The 22,360-nt window shown below is 44.0% G+C and overlaps 1 protein-coding gene across 1 annotated transcript in view; it reads right to left on the reverse strand.

Annotated features, from left to right (window-relative positions):
- Nucleotides 1–22,360, reverse strand: part of LOC147718431 (G protein-coupled receptor 83-like) — a 527,091-nt gene that overhangs the window by 375,138 nt on the left and 129,593 nt on the right. The gene's annotated exons all lie outside the window — the stretch shown is intronic.

Genomic DNA, 22,360 nt, shown 5'->3' on the forward strand with positions numbered 1-22,360 from the left:
ATTCTTCAAACCCGATTAGCAGTACTTTGACTTGATAATCCTTGGTCTACCTCCATTCACTCTGTAACTCATATATTCACTACTCTGCACTCACTACTCTGCACTCACTACTCTGCACTCTGCACTCACTACTCTGCACTCTGCAATCACTACTCTGCACTCTGCACTCACTACTCTGCACTCACTACTCTGCACTCACTACTCTGCACCCACTACTCTGCACTCTGCACTCACTACTCTGCACTCTGCACCCACTACTCTGCACTCTGCACCCACTACTCTGCACTCTGCACCCACTACTCTGCACTCTGCACCCACTACTCTGCACTCTGCACCCACTACTCTGCACCCACTACTCACTACTCTGCACTCACTACTCTGCACTCTGCACTCACTACTCTGCACTCACTACTCTGCACTCTGCACTCACTACTCTGCACGCACTACTCTGCACTCACTACTCTGCACTCACTACTCTGCACTCACTACTCTGCACTCACTACTCTGCACACTCACTACTCTGCACTCACTACTCTGCACTCACTACTCTGCACTCACTACTCTGCACTCTGCACTCACTACTCTGCACTCACTACTCTGCACTCTGCACTCACTACTCTGCACTCTGCACTCACACTCTGCACTCTGCCGAATTTCCAGGCTTCATAACCACACTGGGGTCACTCCCTGACATGCTGCGGACAGTGGAGTGCTAACACGTCACGGCACAGTGTCAGGTCTGCTGCAGAGGAGCGGCCGAAGCAGGCCCACCCGGCACCGCTTCTACTCGAATACAACAATAACCAATTCTGCTCCAGGCTCTGACATTTACAACGCCCCGTGGGAAGCAGCGAAGAGTGGAATCCTTATTATAAAATGTGTGCATACCTGGTTCAAATGCGTTCATGTGGTTGGCAGAGTTAAAGCAGCTCAATGGGTTAGGCGCCAACAGCACAGGCCCTGTGTAACTTGCAAGACACGCTTCAAACCCTAACATAACCAGCTCAACCTTCTGCCTCACAGAGGGATGAAGTGAGCGCCGTTCTACTGGGCAGACCTGTGGTCGGGCGTGAGGTTTGACAGGGGCGCGCTCGTCGCCAGGGGCGTGCACACGTGCACAGCAATGCGCAGCCCCTGCCTGAGAGGACGAGGAGCCCCCGCGGTGTGGACCGGCCAGAGGCCCGATGCAGGCCGCAGTTGCAGCGACCTCATGGATGATGGATGCTTCAGATCTGCAGGGTGCTCCCAGAGTCGAGGGATCTCATCCAGTTCTGCATTCTTATGCGAGAAGCCCCCGAGGTAGCAGCAGACATCGGGAGTGGCGGCTGAGGCCGCTGATGTGGTAAGTGGGGCTTAATTGTGGGGGGGAGGCGGCGGCGTGTGTGTGTGTGTGTGTGTGCGTGTGTAAGTGTGTGGTGTGTGCGTGTGTGCGTGTGTGTGTGTGTGTGTGCGGGGGGCGGCGGCGGTGTGTGTGTGTGGGTGTGCGCGTCTGTGTGTGTATGCTGTGTGTATGCGCGTTTGTGCGTGCCTTCGGCCTTCAGTAACGCTGTAAACGCGTCCACATACCCTAAGCGGCTCGTGCACCTGTCTGTCTCCCTTGGGAGGCATTTTAATACCAATAGGTCTCGCTGCCGAGACCTAAAAAAAGGGCGTGGCCTGCTAAGCGCGTCCACAAAGCCTGGTCGGCTTGCGCACCGCTCTGTGTCCCTTCAGAGCGAACTCGGCAGCAATAGGTCTCGATGCCGAGACCTAAAAAAGGACAGTGCACGCAATTAAACACAATGCCCCAAGCCCACCACAGGCTTGAGCTTGCCTACACTTAGGGGAGTGCAGCAACGACAGACACACCTCATTCAATGCTTCTTTCAGTGGCATTTAGCAGTCCTTTTGAAGAGAAGATCATGGTCCTTCCACATCTGGATGGAGTTTGAGGACTCCATCCGCCTGAAATGAAGAGCATGTATGATCTTTGAGACCCACTTGTCTGCTCTTAAAAGTCACCCTTGTGGGGCACACTAACTTTGTTCAACTTTCCTTGTGGCATGCCATTGTAATTTCTTTTACCCGTGTGCCTGCTTTGGTTGCATTTCAAGTGTGCATGTGCCCATTTCACTATAAAGACAAGGTCACTCACTCATCCCCATATGAGTTAAGATACAATGAAGTGACATCCTATTTCGACTTCAGCACATCCTCAACACATATTTGAGCCCAATGTGCATAGAATATACTTCAGTGTGTATTATTTGCATGCATGTTTGTTATTCTTCAAACCCGATTAACAGTACTTTGACTGGATAATCCTTGGTCTACCTCCATTCACTCTGTAACTCATATATTCCTTTGGTTGAAATAGCAATAAAAAGTAAAGTAATACAATTATGTATATTTATAGAGATATTCAACATCCTTCCTTGAAAATCATGACAGTTAAATTAAAGTGTATTTTGACATTAAGAGTTTCCTTTGTCATAAGACTATTATCCTTTCAAGTTAAGCTTGCATAAGTTACACACTATAAAATGAATGAGTTATGGTAGGTTTTTACAAACATGTTGTTTTGATAATCCATAAAAACGATGGTACACTTTGCAGTACATAACTGACATTTCAGCAAATTTACGACTGTTGTCAACATCCATGTTAAGGTCAATGATAAACGTCGACAAAATACTACTTCAGTATTGCCTCACCACAACACAGGTATGGCCAAATCAACATCCAGTATGTATGCTAGTATAACAGATGGAAAAACAAGAAAATGGAAAAATAATGGCACTAAAAGTAAATTCAATAAGAAAACTCCTGGGCTCAAGATGTATCAGAACTTAAAGCTACTCAGACACTGCGTGAGATGAGTAGATTCAGTCATAGTTAAGAACAGGATTTGAGATCATGTGGGAAGGAGGGTGGCCACTGGTTCCTGTGGACATCAGTCTTCCATGCAAGGGGAACAGGAGTAGCACACACCTCATACATCACCATAAGCGTCCAGTCACATTCCTCCAGTGCTATCAATCATTATCAATGCGGATATATTGGCACTTCAGGCTTGAGCCATATTATGGTGCCTTACACTCCTCCTAACATCAGTCTTCAGCACAGTTTCCTCACAGTTCGCCTGTCCCTTGACTTCAATGTTTCACTTCCCAATATTCGGACCAGGTCAACTCTTCTAATTCATTGCAATCGCAGGCCTAGCCAGCACAAGCACTAGATCAGCAAACCCGGGGGCATTTGTCCAAGAAACTAGCAGAGAGAGGTATTACACCAAAACTGGTAATGCAGCACTCCATCAGTTTCAAAACGCAGAGTGCCGTATTTACAAAAATACGGCACACCCCTGCATTTCCCCATAGCGTTGGCACTAAAGAAGCCACCTAACACAAGTGCAGGCACTGTTGCACATGTTGCAAGAGTGCCTTTGCTGCACATAAACAATCTTTACAGGCAATGTTCTGTTTCTATGTGTGTTGCATAATGCAGCACACATGAAAAGAGCAAACTACAGGAGAAATAAAACATTTCTCCTCGTATCGCTTGCTTAAGACCAGGTATTCCCTGGTAATATTTTTGTTGGACAGGAAGACCCCATGATGAAGCATGACACTATGGGAATCATAGTGTGTGAGGGGTATTTTAAAAACACATAGTGCTTTTCCTTGTCAACCACAAGGATCAGTAACACTCACTGTACCTATATTTTCACTATATATATCTAAAATAATAAAAATAATTAACTATTTGATAGAATCTTATTGTTTGGTAACATTTGAACTGGAGGTTTATTCTATCACACATACCTCTATCCTCCCCCATTTGGTTTATTTTGGCTACACACCAGCCAAGATGACCTCCAGATGCGAAACTCTCTTTCCACCGCACCACGTATCCTACATTACCTCCTGTAGGATGCCACTGAGGGACCCTTGAACAGAGTTCAACAAATGAGCAGACATCCACTAACCTGCCTGATATCCAATGCAAGGGATTTGCAGCCTCGGAACACTTCAAGGATTTGTCGGAGTCGGCTGGATACGGGTGAGGCCTTCGATCCGAAAGCTACCTAGCTGAGAGGGAGACAATTTATGCACCACAGAATGCCCCCTACACAGGCAGCAGGTGTGAAGAGAGCATCACCAGGCCCCTCTAGTACCAAGGGGGATGACAGAGAGCCAACTCAGGTGACCAGAGGGTAGGTAGGCATGCTGCCCAATTCCCCCCAAAACCTACCAACTTCCCCATGGAGGAAGGTCAAACCCGTGGCATGCAGGTGGGTGCAAGAATTGACCCATTTACCCCTGAAAGCCTTTCCACCCCTGGGATGCACAAACGCCTCTGCTGGTGAAGTGAATGAGAAACAAAGGAACATAGTCCAAATTCTATCAAAACCTGCCTGACTTGGACTTATTGGGAGAAACAGCGTTTACATTGCTTGCGCTACAACACATGCAATTACAACGCAGTCATTACAACAACTGCGTTGTTACAACGCAAACCATTACATTGCAAGTCGTTTCTATGACTTGCTGTTGGGGGTGTACTAAACTAAGGAATAGTATAGTTTACTATTCCAACACCTTTCCTACTGTTGCGGATGCTGGAGTTGGAATAGTAAATTATACTATTCCTAAATCCAGCGCGCCCCCTACAGCAAGGCTTAGACATGACTTGCGATGCAATGGTTTGCGTTGTAACAATGCAGTTGTTGTAAAGACTGAGTTGTAATCGCTGCAATGTAACATCGCATATGCCCTACTGGTGGCAGCACTTGTTGAAGGAGGGGCCAGCTGCACTGTAATAATCCTTGTTACTTATTGACCAACTTAACACACCCTAGCTAATGAGTTAACCCAATTGGAAAAAATGCTCACCTGCGAGGGCCTATGCAGATCCCTAGGCCAGCGTTGTGGTAGATGAGTCACATCAGATAGCTTTGCCCTGTCTATCACTCATCAGATGCTGCAAAAGAGGCAGACAGAGGGGATTCTGGACTGCCACTGATGAGATTATTGCAGAAGGCCCTCGTAGGTCATTGCCACATATAGTTACAAGGCCTACCCATTCCCTAAGACTGGCTCTGCAACATGCCTCTGGCTGGAGGCTGCACTGCAGGCAAGAATAATCCAAGACAGTGTAAACTTCCATTTGGGCATTGAAGACAGACTGCCTTATGATCCAGGCCAAATATGCTCACATTGGAATCATTGACGACAGCTACAGTGCTCTTGGAACCAAAACAAGACATCAAGTCAATCGTACTAGAAATGAAGTCCAGACTCACCAAGATAGGTACAAAAATGTGTTGCAAGGATATATTTGATTAAAAACATACTGGACAAGCAGGGTGATCAGCTTAGAACAACCGAAGCCGGATATCCACCCTTGAAGACAAAGCCCTTACCACCACAGTGACAATGCCCTGGCTGGAACAAAATCTCTTGAAAGTGATGGCCAAGACCAAAGAACTAATATCAAAATAGTGCTGGAATAATCCGTATATAGTAGGTCTACCAGAAACCACCAACATGGGAAAGCCAGATTAATTGGTTGAATCCCTACTGACAGACCGTTTTGGCAGGAACAATTTCTCAGATCTCCGATAATTGAATGGGCCCAGAGATCACTGGGACCCAGACCCCCAGTTGGGGCACTGCCTCTACCAATTATTGTGCAGATCCTGAACTACCGAGACCGACATAGAGCCCTTTGCCTGGCGAGAGAGCATGGCCGCCCCACTCATCTGGGGTGAAAAGTTTCAATTTACCAAGACTTCACCAAACCATAGCCGTACAAGAAGACTCATAACATACTTGTAGAAGCACGTTCTACGAGCAAAAAAATATAAAATATGCCTTGCTTTATCCGTCCCAACTGTGCACCCAGATCGACGAAAATAGACAGATCTTCACTAGCCACACATAGAGGCTTTAACATTTTCTAAACAAATAAAAAAGCCGGACTCTGAGAGGACACCCATCGGCCCACTGCTGCAGTGAGGGGGAGAACTAACGGTCCAGCCAAGATGCAATGGACAATATTTTCACATGACATATCTCCTCCCCTTGAGTTTCTACTTGGAATACCACCTCCAGATATCCCTTGCACAAATTCACCAGCCAGCTGAGAATCGCACAGTCATTCTACTGTTCTGCTTGGATTGGATGAGGTATCTAATAGTCACAGAATGGGAACTGCCACCCCACACGACTATGCTTTTCAGACTAAAACGGTCAGATAGAGAGCAAGCGGAGTTCTGTGCAGTGCTGCAACATCCTCAAGCCCACTGACAAGATATCTGGGAACACGTTTGGCTCTACTAGGCTTTAATACTTGACACTGCTAATAATAATTAAAGATACTAGCACTGAATAATATAACTGCTTAAACATTTAATATTTGTTGTCTTATATGACTGCTAATTTTATAGAGTATGATGTGCATACATCATGTACAACAGGACTATTTACGTCTAATGCAGGGAACACTGAGGCTGCTCCCTTTTGTACTAAGTGCAACTCATGATGTCAACCTCTGCTTGTTGATTGTATTGTGTTATATGACTTATTAACACATAAGCCGCGGCCGTTATTTCGCGGCAGTGCATCGGTTCCGCGGAGTGGGCGGGGCCGCGTCGGCCGTTGGACGTTCGCAGTACCAGCGAGGTAGTGCTCGCGACGGCCAACAGCGGAAGGCAGCAGGATAGGGTTCAAACCTAAAATAAAGACTTGCTTTGGGCCGGGGTGACAGCCCCTCCTTTCATCGCCCACAGCTGTGCTGATTTCGGGAGAGCCCTCTAAAACGCACTGGAAGGTCCCGCTTCAGGGGCAGGCTTTACTGTACTACATGTCCCATTTGACTTGGGGCCAGGGATGCTGCCCCTCCTTTCATTGCCTGCATCTGTGCTGATTACAGGACATCGCTATAATTTGCACTGGAAGGTCCCGCTGTAGGGAGCAGCGCTTTACAGGACTACATGTTCCAACTTGTATTGGGTCTGAGAGACACTGGCGTAGCTAGGGGGCGGTGGGGGCAGTCCGCCCCAGGCGGCACGGTTTTCGGGGCGGCGGCCACGTGGCACTGATGTCCAATGGTGGCGGCCTTTATAATTTATTTGGGGACACTGACACAATGTTCCTAAATAAATTATAAAGGCCGCCATCATGGGCCATCAGTGCTGCGTGCCGCGCGGTCGGGTCGCCGCCCCTACTAGTGAGCACAGTGCACCCCCACACACCCCCACACACGCTTGCTATTGTGACTGTCTGTTGTGCAAAAAACGCGAGACGGGAGCAGTCGGTGGATGGACTGACAGCTGCGGCCCCCTTGTAATGGAGGGCTGCTGTTCAGGCAGGAGACAGTGGATTGGCTGGCAGGGCACGGCTGGGACGAGTCAGAGACGGCCCCTCCTTTCATCCGAGTGCTCTAAACCACACTGGAAGAGCCGACTTTGCGGAACACATGTGGGCAGGGTGGGCACGTCCTGGGCACGTCAGAGCCAGGAAGAGGCAGGACAGGGCCACCCCCCTTGGTACTCCAGCCCTGCTTCGTTCTTGGACTCAGGAAATGAACGCAGCAAAGGGACCTCTCTATAAATATTCTACTAAAAAATAAAGTTCTGCATTGGCGTCAGTCCAGATCGCTGTTTCCTATATCAACTTTTATTGACATGGAGGATTGGCAGGATTGGCCCTTCAAATAAATTATTTGGGGGGAGATTGTGTCATTATCAGCGTCAGACACCCAAAGGTTTGCAAGGAAGGTAGTATAACAGCCTTCCCCCTTGGTTTCTTCCATAAACATCTAGGCTCAGTATCTTGTCATTTAGCCTTTTCTCTAGTGGTCCCCTATCCTGTACTTTCTGCCCTGTAGATGAGTGATATACAGGGTATAGCTTGACTTTCAGAGCCCCCAGCATCTGCCACTGATCCACATACCTCCTGCTACTTCCCAGGCAGCAGTAGCCAGGACACCATAACCAAGCCAATGATTCAAAAAAGCTATAATGAGATGTGTGTTATTGTCTCATGGAACACTGCATGGCTGAAGAGCAAATGAAATGTTTATGAGTGGCTTAATATCACGTGTTCTACACACACAATTTGCATCCAAGAAACATGGCAGGTGGCTCCCCTTTACATCGAAGGTTTTTCTTCTCTGTTTACACCGGCTATCCCATCTCTCCGGCCGGTCAAGCGTAGAATGAGCTACGGCTGCTGATTTCTAACTTGCTTCCTGTCACTCATTTAATATCAATATGTTAAATTTATTATCAATTTGTGTGGTTGAATTTTGAGGGGGGGATCTGATGTGATTATCATCAACTATTATAATAATGCATTTGCTTCTACACGTAGGGAAGTGGTAGGAGCTTTGGAATCCAACCTTGATGCATTTCTTGTGAAATTTAAAACTGCCTGCCAAATCATATGGGATGGCGACTTTAAAATTCAAAGATGCTGCCATTCAGCAAAGCGGGTATGTGGCTTTAAGGCTGGGACTGGTGAGGAAACTCTGCACTTTCAGCGCTCTGAGTATGAGGATGGTTTGAATACCCTGCTGTACCAGTATGACCTACTATTGATGGAAACATCTAAGTTTTCGGCACCTCACAGACACATACATTAGTGGGGAGTCAACCATTTCACAATTGATCATATCCTAATCAGCTAAAGCATTAATGAGATAGTTACCAGCGTTAGAGTGAAACAAACACTAGCTAATTATCATAATGCCGCTATTACTATCTATCTTTCTACAAGCAAACTGTTATGAAGATCACACTAAGATCTTATGCATTTCCCCGCTCAACTGGTGTCCAGATCAAATGGACTGGATTTGACCCAGAGCGCATACTATAGAAACTGGTGTCTCAAATGTCCAATGGGTTTGTAATGTGTGTAGCCCATAATGTGGGTAATGACAACTTTGTTTCTGCCTTTGAGCAGATGACTGTGGCCCTTAACTCTTTTTTGGTCCGTCCGGCTAAACTAGGGCAACCAGTTGGACAGGGATGGTTCAATCATGAATGCATTTAGGCTTCCAAATGGTTGAGGTCTGCCTTACATCAGGTTTGAAGAGACCAAACTCCTAACAAGCACCTAAGGAAGCAGTGCAGTGAGACCATACTAGCCAGGAAGGAGGAATTGAGAGATCAAGCACGGCTACATTTAATCCAGGCCGCTGAAACTATTGGCATATCATTGTTTTGGAGCACTGTAAACACCCCATTCCTGAAGAATGGTCCAGGTCCTGAGCTCACATTTCTTGTCCTCTCACAAGCCTGAGTTGACCATTTCGAGAGGCATTTTGATCCAGTACCTATTAACGATACTAGGCTTTCATTACTGGTCCCAAATAATCTAACCAAAAGTTCTGTCTCCACCATTACTCCACCTCTGACATTGATGTAAGACAAACGCAGGGAAGCCATGTGCAAGTGTGTGAAAGGGAAAGCTCTCAGGCCCGAAGTGGTCCCCTTTGATATCTTTATAAGAATGGGAGAGCTATGGACACCAATAATTACCTGCGCTTTTAACTCGGCAGCAGAAGGGCACTTTTCCTTCCTCTCGGGGCAAGTCTGTCATAGTACTTATATTGAAGAAAGGTGATAAAGCAGACCCAAAGGGTTACCATCCCATTACCCTCCTGGATTCATCCAATAAACTCCTGGAAACTCCTTCTCTTAAGGAGACTTGAGAAATGGGCAAGTGATAACTTTATTTTGTATGAGGCCCTGTATGGATCCGGGAAGGGACTTAGGACGGTGGAGCAATGCCTAAAGCTCGAACTCCTGATCGCTTCCTATGTGCTTTGCAGACCTCACTAGTGCATTTGATCTAGTAGATAAAAAGATAATGTGGCACACCTTACTCTCTTATGCAGCCTCCACGGAGATTGTCATGGAGTGGTTAGATTCTATGAGTTCAAAGAAACAGGTGTGGCCAAACCTTATAAACAACCATTTCCCAGCTGGTGAGTTGTCCAAACGAAGTTATTTGACCTTCTTAATCTACAATGTTAAAAATGTGATAAACCGAGCGATGCAAATCTTCATCACACAGCCTGGCTGAAGAGGGGTGTTACACCGAAACTGGTCCCAGGATGCTTGTTTCTGGTTCAGGGAAGACCTGGCTTGGCAGCAGCCGCGGCCGGCAGTGGGAGTAAATGCAGTGCGGTGACGTGGGGAGGGGGAGGGGCAGGGTGGGGGTAGTAATGTATGGATTATGGAGTTTTACAGGTAAGTAAACATTTAAATACATAAAACGAATTTCGTTGCGCGCACTGCATTGCATTTTGGGATTCAGTGTACTCAACGAAATTCGTTTTATTTATTTAAATGTTTACTTAACTGTAAAACTCCGTAATCCATATATTACTACCCCCCACCCTGCGCCTCCCCACGTCACCGCCCTGCATTTACTTCCACTGCCGGCCGCGGCTGCTTGGCAGATCGGGCTGGACTGGTCCCATGAGGTACAGGGTCAAGATTGTTTTGCATATGACTGGGACTGAACTGGTGTGGCGAAATGAGCTACAGAACCCATGATGGATTCAACCCAGCTCTGTGACTGGGGGTGAGTGTCTGAAAAGTTTCAGCACTCCGTCCATCATCTCCTTGTGTTAACTTTCTAAAAGTGTCATTTTCAGAGTTGTGAGTTAAAATGTAACTTTTTAACGGTTTAAATTATAATTCATTTGAGTTCAAGCATACATTTCTTATCTGATGCCAAGCCTAAGTTATCACTTAGTGAGTGTAATATGGTAACCCAATGTTTTCTTATGGGAGAGATAGCCCTTGCAATACTGAAAACTGACTTTAGGAGTTTTTCACCACCAGGACATTTATTCCCAGTGCCAGCCTATGGGTGGGAAAAACTCCTGGCCACACCAATAGGTTAAAGTTCCCTGGGGTAACCCTATACCCTTTGGAAGCATTTTCTGTGTGTGTTACAGTAAACTATCCCACAGTGCCCCCTGTACCTAAATCCATGACAGATGGGGAACTGCCCTATGACCCTCAAGTGCCTACATTAGGCGTGACTTATATGTATTATACAAGAAAGTTTTAGGCCAGGCAAAAGGATTATTTTTAAAACTGCACTATAGGCTGCAGGGGCAGGACTCAGACATGTTGTAAAATGCTACTTTGGTGGGTGGCAAAATCAGTGCTGCAGGCCCACTAGAAGCATTTTATTTCCATATACTAGAGACTTATAATTAAATGAAATGCTCAAATTTGGAATGCGGCAATTTTACCATGTTTAAAGGAGAGGAGAAGTTCTTTACCACTGGTTAGCATGAGTTAGGTGCACAGAGTCCTATGGCCAACAAAAACGGTCAGCTAAGGACAGAAAAATCTAGGGGAATACCACACAAAATATCGGGCCTGAATCACAGAACTAACTTAAGACAAAATCCTAAACTTACTACTTTTGGTATTCAAAGAAGTTAGGATTTTGTCTTAAATTTGTCTTAAGACAGACTTAAGACAGACTTAAATTAGGATTTTGTCTTAAGTCTGTCTTAAGACAAACTTAAGACAAAATCCTAAGTTTAGGATTTTGTCTTAAGTTCGTTCTGTGAATCGGGCCCCTGGTCTTTTTTTAACAGAAATTATTATCTAATTTGTATCCTACATGTAATTTGGCCTATAAAGATTAAATTATTTAGAAGGTGACCTGCATCTACAAGTTTCTAAATGACCCCCTACATCTGAAGCTGGAAATCTCTACTCGGACCAACTGCTATTTTCAATGGTCCATTACTATCTGATAAACTCTAGCAAGATTTATATCAACATCTAAAAGAAATCTACACGTACTCAAGAAATGAAATAGTAGTCCTAGCATAGAAGGCCTTGATGTTCTTGAAGTATTGTGTCAGTGACTGATAAGCACGTGCGCCATCCAGACTTCTCCGGTGTCACATGTTGCATAAGCTGCCTTGAGTACTAGGCATGGAATGTGGAGGTGAGGTCACTGAATACATGAGTAACAGAGGATGATAAACCCTAGGCTTCTTCTTCAATCACCAAACGTACTATCTAATCTCTTTAAAGGGTCATCGCTATTCATTATAATGAGCTTTTCCAAAATTGGTGGTTGAATTTAGAACATTATTCCAGATTCCCAAATTTAAAATTGAGTTGGATTTTTTATCTGTGACATCACTTGCTGTTTTACTCATATGTATGGGAGGTTTCCCTGGAGGAAGATGTGTCACATCACATTCATTCTCTTACGTTTGATTGCATTTCTGTCCCCATTGATACTTTTTTTTTGTTTTAACTTTTTGCTTTCAGCTATAGGGTGTTAATTTGGATTTCTTCACCTGGATTTTTTGCTTGGCTCTATTCCCATTCCTAATGTCAGGAAAGGTTTGGTGCCCTGATGAGTTCATCTGTTCTAGTATTCTTCGGATCAGGTCGTTGCCCTATCCAGTGTAGGCTCGACAACCCCAGTATGCTATAAGAGGGCCACCATGGGATGAGCAGTTCATTTTATTTTATTTAATGCGATTTTATCTAGCGCAAACTTTACCCAAAGGTGTCAGAGCGCTTTACATAAGAACCAGTTGAAAAACATAAGGATTTAGGATTACATGCGTTACATAAAAGATACAAACAGAAACAATTGCAAATGTACAAGATGTAAAATCACACAAGGAAGAGATACAAACAGAAAGAAAAATTGCAAATGTACAAATAGTAAAGTCACTCAACGAAGAGATACAAATGGATATACTCTAAGAGTCACATAGGAATGGTAGATAGCATAAAGGTCTACTGCATGTACTAGTGATTAGAGTTCTCTCTATATACATAGGGAAGGGATACAAAAGGATATACTCTAAGAGTCACATAGGAATGGTAGAGAGTACAAAGGTCTACTGCATATACTAGTGATTAGAGTATGATTAGAGTAGAGCTGTGAATTAAGTACTGCACAGGACTGGACAATTCCATACCGGCGTGCTGCGGTGACCCCATATGCCGAAGAGGGCCACCAGTAAAGTTGCTTTTTTGAGAATCAATGACACTCGTAACCGTTTTGGCAGGGATGCTTGTACTAGATGAGCCTGTGCCCGTTTCGTGCAGTACTGTTGCAGCCCCTTATGTATGGAGGGGCTGCCAGTACTAACATTTTGAAGGAGAACCTAAGACTACCTTTGGCGGGTTGGACCTGCACTGCGAGGGAAATGCCACTGACTGACCACAGAGTGCAGCCAAGGACACTGTGAACTATACCGCATACACTCTAGGCTTCAGTCGGGAGCTGAAGAAAGGATTCCTTTCCTTGATGGATAAAGCCAACTTACCACATTTTTGTGGGCTAGGAGCTGCTCCGACAATTTGATAAGCATCGCTCAGAAGAAAGAGCCTGCGCCACTGAGTGTGTTGCGGGAAGCTCAACTTCTCCAAGCAGAGCAGGACTCAAGGGTGCTCATACTGAGGGCACCTGCTGTACTGTTGGGCTATTATGTTCTGTAAGAGCAGCTAAAATGAGAACAGGGATGAAATTGAAGCGGTTTAAGCTACCTGTATCCCCTGATTAAAGACTATGAGCCAGATGTATCAAAAGGTTTTGCCCATTCTGAGTCTATGGGAAAATATGTTGATACATATGGCCCTATATCCCCTCCAGACATCTAGGGTCCTGTGCAGCAGCTCTGTCTGTGATCCCTAGAGTGCACAGAATGCCTTGGGGGGCAGCTCTTTTGGACTTCGGGCAGCCAAGCTGTGGAACTCAAAGCCACTGAACCTGAGACTTGAACCATCAGAAATGAGGTTACGCAAAAACCTTAAGACTTGGCTCTTTAGGAATAGTTAGAACTGGTGGGCCCTATATAATATAAAATGCGGATTTTTACAAAACTGATGAATAGAAAAAAAAGAAAGTTGCAGTAGTCTTTTCTCTTTTCAACTGCTAGCCACACTTAAGCAGCATGAAGGGACAAATGCAGGAGCTACTGAGCAGCTGGAGCAGCTAAGATGGAAACAGTAGAAGCGCGAGAGTAGGGAAGTCTAAAGGGTAGGAGAGGATAGGAAAGAATAATGGATGGGTGGGGAGGGTGTGTGGAGCAAAAAAGAATGTGTAATGTTACACTAGGAGAGTGAGGGGAAGGTTGCCGTGTAACAGAAGGGGCTGAAAAGAAGAGGGAAGAGAAAAGGGCGAAAGGTAGAGAGGCTGATGGGGATCTCACCCTACCCCTCGCCGGAGGGCAAGGAAGAGTGAACAGGGAGAAGGAAAAGGGGAGTTACAGGTGGTAAACTTTCACAAAACTCAGAAACAACTTCATGTTGCAGTTTCATCAGACAATTCTTCATGAATGATTTGATGAATCTGTTAATTTTTATTGAAATGTCTTTATTCTTATTTATTCAGAAGAGCATTGTCCAAGTTGTATTCTATGCTATGTCACTGAGATGCATGCATTCATCGATAAGTTACACTCCATATTAGATTACAACAGTATCTTATGAAGTAGGCAATGAGGAGTTTAGCTTTTGTGCCCATTGGTACAAGGGGAGTGATCAGAAACACCATGGGGCAGATTTACAAGTCCCTTGCGCCACTTTTGCATCACATTTCACGTTAAAAATGACACAAAAGTGGCGCAATGGGCTTGTAAATCTACCCCCCTGTTTCTTCATAATCTTGCAAGAATTATGCCCGGTGTACCAAGTCCTCTCTCATTTTGTTGTCCTTCTCTATCATGGTCATTCATGCTCTTCTTGCACAACCCATTTCCTGTCATCTTTTTTCAACTTAGCCACAAATTTTTAACAGAGTTTTACCTTTTTCATCTGAGATGTTTCCCAATACACAGTCCATGCATGAGAATTGTACCCTGTCCCCTACTGCATTCTTGGTTTTTTTCCACTGCAGCATCTCAGAGCCTTACCACCGCATGACCATATCATTTGAGTTAGGTCTGCACGTTCATCTCCATATCTTGTACAACCCTATATTTTAGGCCTAACCACTTGTGTGCAGCAAACTCAATGCATGTATTTCAACTGTGTAATCCTAAATCTAGCATACATTCTGTGGTATAAAAAACACTCTGGGGCATATTAGCAACAAATAGCGATATTTCTTGCTAAATGTGCTTAGCACATTTTTTTTTATCACCGCCTATCGCCGGATATTATCGCAGAGATAAGGTGCTATTAGCAACGTTTATCTCTAATGCCATAAAATATCCGGCGATAGCGGCTCAATGCGTGAATATCGCTGGAAATCCAGCAATATTCAGGCTTTTACGCTAATGGGGACTTAACCTGAATATCCACCTCTCATTGGATATACAGGTTAAGAAGTGATCTGAGCAGGCGTTAGGTTCTTGCGATAATTGCACTTAGCGCAATTTTTTTAATTGCTTCGTCTGCCTTGCTAATAGGCGATAGCTGTGTTAGCGACTGTTTTCAGTCGCTAACAGGTTGGGTACTCCCACTTTGCATATCATTAGCGATAAATATCGCTGACATGCAAAGTGGGCCCCAAACCGGTCACTATCGCCTAAAAGCTGTCGCTAACCGCTGTTAGCGACAGCTTGCTAATAGGGCGATAAATTTATTACTGCTTTAGCGGGAAAAAGTCCCGCTAAAGCGGCGATAATGCCCTTGCTAATATGCCCCTCTGTTCCAGCCTGCATTGCACACATGGTCCCCCCAGTCACCATCCCATTGGTCTTTAATCAGTGCCAACACTCTTGTCACTTTTCATTTTTACAGCGCTACTCATACCAGTTTAGGTTATCAGAGAACTTTACATCACACATACATTATAATGAGACGGTGAATCATACGTGTATAAATCAGTGTATAGGAAAAGTTACATAAAACAATGAGGATTACACAGTGCTTCATTCCAGCCGGTGGTTGCCGGTGCTTAGCACCGGCACTTATCTATCAGGGCCGGGTCTTTACTTCGCCTATGCACGTCAAATGGTATTGTGCCAAATTAAATATAGTTACCGTACCTCACTAACTCACTGAAAACAGTGACGTTGTCTCCCGAGTCCCCGGTGAAGCATGTTGCGCCAGTGAGAGCCAATAATAAAATGATTCCAACCATATCCAAATACAAATTTGACTAATGCCCTTAGTTCAGTGTTGTCGGTGGGCGGGACACTGATTGGGCTCGATTTGGTTCTGCCAGGGGTAGGCGCTGTACGGCAGCGTGCGTAGATCTTTTTGAAAACACCACGCCCCGGAACACACGCACCCCACGAGTCACCAGAAGTTCATTCCGGCGTCGAGGGCAGGCAGCAGGCTTATTGAGAAAGGCAGCACCATTAACCGTAAGTAGACAAACCAACGCTGCTTGCTAATAAACAGACTTACTTGGTATGAAATGAAGTGAACCGAGTATGAGGCATCCTTTGAGGAATCATAACTCCGGTGCAGGGCACTGTGTGCAGTTCAGGCCTCTGAGGAATCATATGTCTGGCGCCGGGCACTGTGCAATTACAATGCTGGAAGGAGGAGGCTGGAAGAACAGGGCATTTAACCTAACCCCTAACGTTTATTCATACAAATGTACTGTTTTCGTTGCGTTTTTATCTCCAGGGTGTGCATTGTAATATGGGAGCAGGCGCCAATTGAACATGTATTTCTATCCTACCGTCGTCATCAATCCTCGTGGTTGTTTGTGCATGCAGCGGTGCAGTTGTGGTCACTGGTTCCTAATGTTACATGGAGTATGGACCTGTTGAGCGGCGGGCTATTCCATCTAGTTCTGCATGGCCTCTCTCACTTAGTTTGCGGGTGATGTTTATCTTGACTTTATTCATTGTGCATTTAGTGATGTCCTCCCACTTCCGGCCACATTTGGTCTGTTTGATTTGCTGGATGGCCCGAGGCCCTGGAGGCCCGTTATGCGCAGAGTTTAGCAGAGTGTGGCAGTACTGTGGTGACCAGATACTTTAAATCTGCAGTGCTGTATGTAGGGCCTGGGGGTGCGTAGTAGTTGTAGATGTTCAGCATTTTTATCTCTTTTGCCAGTCAATCAGAGCTCAGACTTTGAGTTTGGATTCGGAGCACACGCGGTGCTGTCATCCCCTACTCTGCACGCCCTTCCAACCCTAATCAAGGGTCAGGAAATCTTACCAGTCGGATGAAACCTGATCCTAAAACAAAATTAGAAATATTCAGCATATTAATTAATCTCTGTTCTCATAGAAGGGCTTTGTCTCTATCCGGGAATAATAATGATTTAAATACTTGCTATGAATGTGGAATGTCCAATTAAGGAAAAGACATTTCCCATGAAATTAAACAGTTTCTATCATTACTTCTTTATGAAGTAAAAATCCACATACCGAACCAGGCCAGGCAAGAGATAGAAAGAGTCACGTGTAACTGATCCCTTAATACCTAGCAACCTCTATCAGAAATCATAAATAAAAATTAAAATGTGCAAATACACAGTCACATAAAACAATCCATTGACAGTAATGGCCCTCCCGATTCAAGGAGCAAGCATGGTCTGTGTGAATACAAATTCATAACCATAAAAACAGAACGATTTTTTTTAGAATAATCACATAAGCTAAACGTTGGCCCACTTAACTTCACTTGGACAATCACAGACAAACATCTCTAAAAGGATGTGAAAAACACAGAAGTGAATCACACTGCATGGCACACGCCAGTGTGATGTAGTGATGCTTTCAGAAAAGTAATGCTTGAGAGGGGACCGATACTATATGAAGTCAGTCACAGCCATGAGTCTGTCACAGACTTCCAAGTTCCAACCCAATTACCCCAGTGAGTTAATGTTGCATAACAAGTGACTCGAGAGAAAACAAATCTCATAGTCCACATATTGCTCAAAAACACATCTCATATTCCACATATTGTTCATATACAGTGCTGCTCCCCTCAGCCAATCAATACCTAATTAATAAAAGCATATTAAACAATATGGATTTAATTTTTCTTTCTGGATCCCTTACTTTTTGCACACGCTAATGACCAGTGTGGGATCAAATGAAAGTTGCAGGAAGCAGCTTGGTTACCTTGCAGCAGAGGCTGTGTATGAGTAAATAGGGAACAGCCAGGCCTAGATGGAAGTTCTCTTCTCTTTTTTCAGGGCTCACAGTGGAGAGTTTCATTTGCCAGGTAGTCAAGTCCTTCTGCTCTCATTGCAGTGCACCCTTCGCCCAGTGGCACTGACACCCGCACCATAGCTACCAAGGTTTCAGATTCCTATGAGTGTTATTGCCATAATTTCATTCAATTCAGTGCAATTATGAGTGTAATTCCAATGACTAGGAATTACTTCTGGCGAGAAAAATCAAGCCTTGAAGACGAGATAAACACACAAATATCAGGCCTTGCACCCATTTGTGCATCAAGATTGTCTGAATCATATGTTTTGAGCCGAATCAACACCCTTTATTAAAGCACTAGCTACATTACGCTCCCAAACAGGGCATTACACGTCCATGATTATTCAACACCTTTGAGCGATATTTGTAATTTTTAGGACAAAGTCATGCTGAAAAAGTACTCTATTCTCTGGAGCAAAAATATTTCTCTAGTGTGGCATACAACAAAACCTTTCTATAATTCTTTTGGCCTCGATTTCTTACTCCCAAAAGTCATTACATTGAAGTTTTTTTTTCAAATGTGTAAGTTTGGGACCTCCTATCAAAACCTTACTATGAAGAAGGCTCTCTTGCTGCAATTCAGATTGGGTATTACATCTGAATTTTAGCAGTGTCAGTTGAGGATGTGGGTGAAGCCAATAGAATAAGTGGGTGGAGCCAGTGGGGGAATGGGTGGAGCCGGCGAAAAGTAGGTGTGGCCTCTGACAAACATTTGAGCACCTGGACTTCATATTTTACAAATTAAGCACTGTTTCCGGTGCTTGGCACCGGCACTTAATTGTCAACACCAGCACTTATGACAGTCTGCCACATGGTGGCCCTGCTTGTCTACTTCAGAGATGAGCACAACAACAGTTGCTTATTAATTTAAAATACAGTAAAAAGAATAATATCTGCCAACCAAGCCACACTTATAGATTTAGGGACCTGGAATAGTCTTTAATTGTCACACTTGTAGGAGTGTGATGTTAGTAGCTGTGTTGGTACTGTTATTGGCAATGCTGGCAGGGACAATGAGTGGTGCAAGCTGCATTGATCTCCTGAAGAGCGTCCTGGCACCTAATTTCTTACAAATTAAGCACTGGGATTACACAACTTCCATAGGGGTAGGCAGTGTATTTTAAGAGTGCATGATCAGGAGAAATACAAACTCAGGATTTAAAGTGTAACGCGTGGTTCAGGTTGGATTTTACTAACAAAAGGATCTCTGTCACAAATGCAGTAACCCATTGAACTATCTAGATAAACTATAATTCTGTGATCTGCTTGGTACACGTTCTTTTCAGCAGGCGTATTAAAATCCCTCTCTGCTACTTTATTATGAGTTTATTATTTGTCTATTGGCAGTTTTGACTCAAAGCGGCAAATAGACAAACTTCCATCTCTCTTCAGTAGGTACATTAATTTGCAGAGTAATCTTGACACTTTTATTGTTGCCTGGAAACTGCTGGACACATAAGGAGCGCTGTGGCAGCCTGCCAGGTGCTTTTATTTCAAAACACAGCACCCTTCAAGCTTGGCGCTACATGCCTGCACCGGTCGCACCACCATAAAGCAGGCCCTGATCAATACCGCGCTTCAGGGGCTGCCTGACCCCATGTATCCCGACAGTGCCCAAGGCTTAAAAAAGAAACAAAGTTATGGTGCATGTGAATTTTAACAGTAAACTGTTTGGGTTCCGTGGGACACACAGATCTCTACTATATTCGTAATAAGGAAGCACATAGACTGGGATTTTTGTGAAACCCGTTTAAGCAAAAACTTTATTGAAATTGTGAGCGTCCCTCTTTAATTTGCAGAGTTATTTTTCTTTGTCAATTACACACCTTCTAAATCACAAAAATCATAGAGATATCAATCGGCCCCCGGAGAGTAACTGCTTGGATGGATCGCCTTAAAGAAATGGGAAATTACAACGTCTAAATTGGACACTTCGGAGCCCATTTTCAATTTGTTTACTTAAAAGGTATACAAAAGAGAGTTTCGAACATAATTTTCTAGATTAAAAGTCTGCAATTACTCCCACTCACATGCCCATCAATTATGTGTCCTTTAGAAACTGCAAAGCCAAATCAAAAACATGTTTGTACCATAGAAGAAATACTAACTTTCTGATTAATAGTGTACCAGGCAAAAAACATAAATCCCACGCAAGGAGAAAGGCCACCAGTTATAAAAACTGTGCCAGGAGACAGTCTATTTAACGAGAGAGCCCTAATTCTGTGGATCTGGAGCTCACAGATGTGTAGAGTAGACATTCACAATCACTTGCTTCACAAAAGACTTAGACAAACGTGCAAGATTCACTGGCGTTTTGCACCTATTGGACAGAAACCTATGACTGTCACTTGTTTTTCGGTGTCTTTGGTCCCGCAAATATGAAATAATTTATTTTTTCCTCATATTGAAAAACATTTTCCAAGTAAAGTTTTTTATTCTCCTAGACCTTTCTTTGTAAATAGTGAATATTGGTGCACTTTCTTACGCTTAGTTCCCCGAACGCAGATGGATGTCTGAAATAAATTAGAAAAGGTTTTGAAAACCCTGAAAGTCAAAACTGTCTGCATGTTCATCTGATTTGGATTCCACTTTACTCACTACCTAAGAATAGAGAAAGTGTGAAGGTGTAGCTGATGTCCTGAGTAGGTGACATCCATGTATGTAAATGAGGCCCATAGGTTTAAATCAATGTCTAAAGTGGGTCTTGTGCACGGGGATCGGGCACTCCATGTGCACCTGCCTGGCTGCCCCTGATTACAGTTACTATGAAATAACACTAAATAACCTTATAATGTCTTATAAGATACATCAATCAATGAAGTATTTATTTCCATAGTTATAACTTCATGCTAAAAGAAAATCTATGCATTGAGAGACCGTGTCTCGTGGTAAATAGTAAGACAGACACAATCCTTACCAGTTATTTTCTTGTTTGTACAGATTTATGTGGGAAACATCCTTTACAACGCAACTTTTACCAGTGCTTTTACATTGCAAATTTTACAACGCAAACCATTACAACGCATTGCGCTGGGGGGCGCTCTGGGAAAGGGAATAGATTTAATTTACTATCCAACACCTTCTATCTGCTATCCACGGGGACTGGAGTTGGAATAGTAAATTAAACTATTCACTATCCACCACCCCTCAACACTATGCGTTGTAAAGGCATGCGTTGTAAAACTTGCGATGTAAAAGCATGCGTGGTAAAAGCATGCGTTGTGATGTCATACATCCGATTTATGTACAAAGGGATAAAACTCAACTAAAATTCATCTTAGCTCTTAAACTCTGAGAGTTATACTGAGCAAGACGAAATGTACTTGCTGGCTAATATATATCAAGGCAATACTACATAGTGTTAGGCATTAAAGCTTTGGTATATTTGTTACACATTACACATTTTTTAGGAGTAGAAAATGCATTCTGATTGAAGTGCCTTATCCTTTCATGGGTGTCAGCAGAGATCCCCTGGAAGCTATGCTGGTTGATCAGTAGCGCATCTACACATGTCTTCGCCTTAGGTTTCTTTCAATCCAAGTTTCAACTGAGCTTGAATGTTGCCCTGTGTCCACCCCAGATCTTAAAGTAGGGTTCTCCAAAGTCGGTCCTGGAGGGGCGGATCCATGCCAGATTTTTAGCATATCCCCACTTAGATAAATGTAGTTATATTAAAAATCTGGCATGGATCCGGCCCTCCAGGACCGAGTTTGGAGAACCCTGTCTTAAAGGAAGGTATGTTTCAGCACACTGGAGGTCTCTTATTGATTAGACAAGAAAGGGTGAGGATGAGTCAAGATCCATAAAATGTCGTGCTTTGTCATATTCTTGGGAACATTTTTTATCTTGGCGGCATGGCAAATTTAACTAGCTTTGTATGCTGGACAACAACTAGGCCAGAATGAATCTAAGTTACTCGCATCATCGGTGACAGGTGTACTTAGGGTCATTCAGCCATATCCTGGACACAATGCCAATAGTTTGACGTAACCCGCGTCCCTGGTATAGAACAAACATTTTTTTAAAGTAGAAAATAATTATCTTCTTGGTAATTAGGAGTGGGCACGAGTAATCACACTTATTGACCTCACATAAAAATATACGTTTAGTGTAGGCTAAAGGGATCTGTCTATGTCACACTTTCAGGATATCTACATAAGATACATTTGCATACAATGAATCCAAATGTTAGTAATTTGTGTAATCAATGATTCGCCTGAAAATCAGGCGTGGATCCAGC

This window comes from Lissotriton vulgaris, chromosome 4_1, assembly GCF_964263255.1.
Source record: "Lissotriton vulgaris chromosome 4_1, aLisVul1.2, whole genome shotgun sequence".
NCBI lineage: Eukaryota > Metazoa > Chordata > Amphibia > Caudata > Salamandridae > Lissotriton > Lissotriton vulgaris.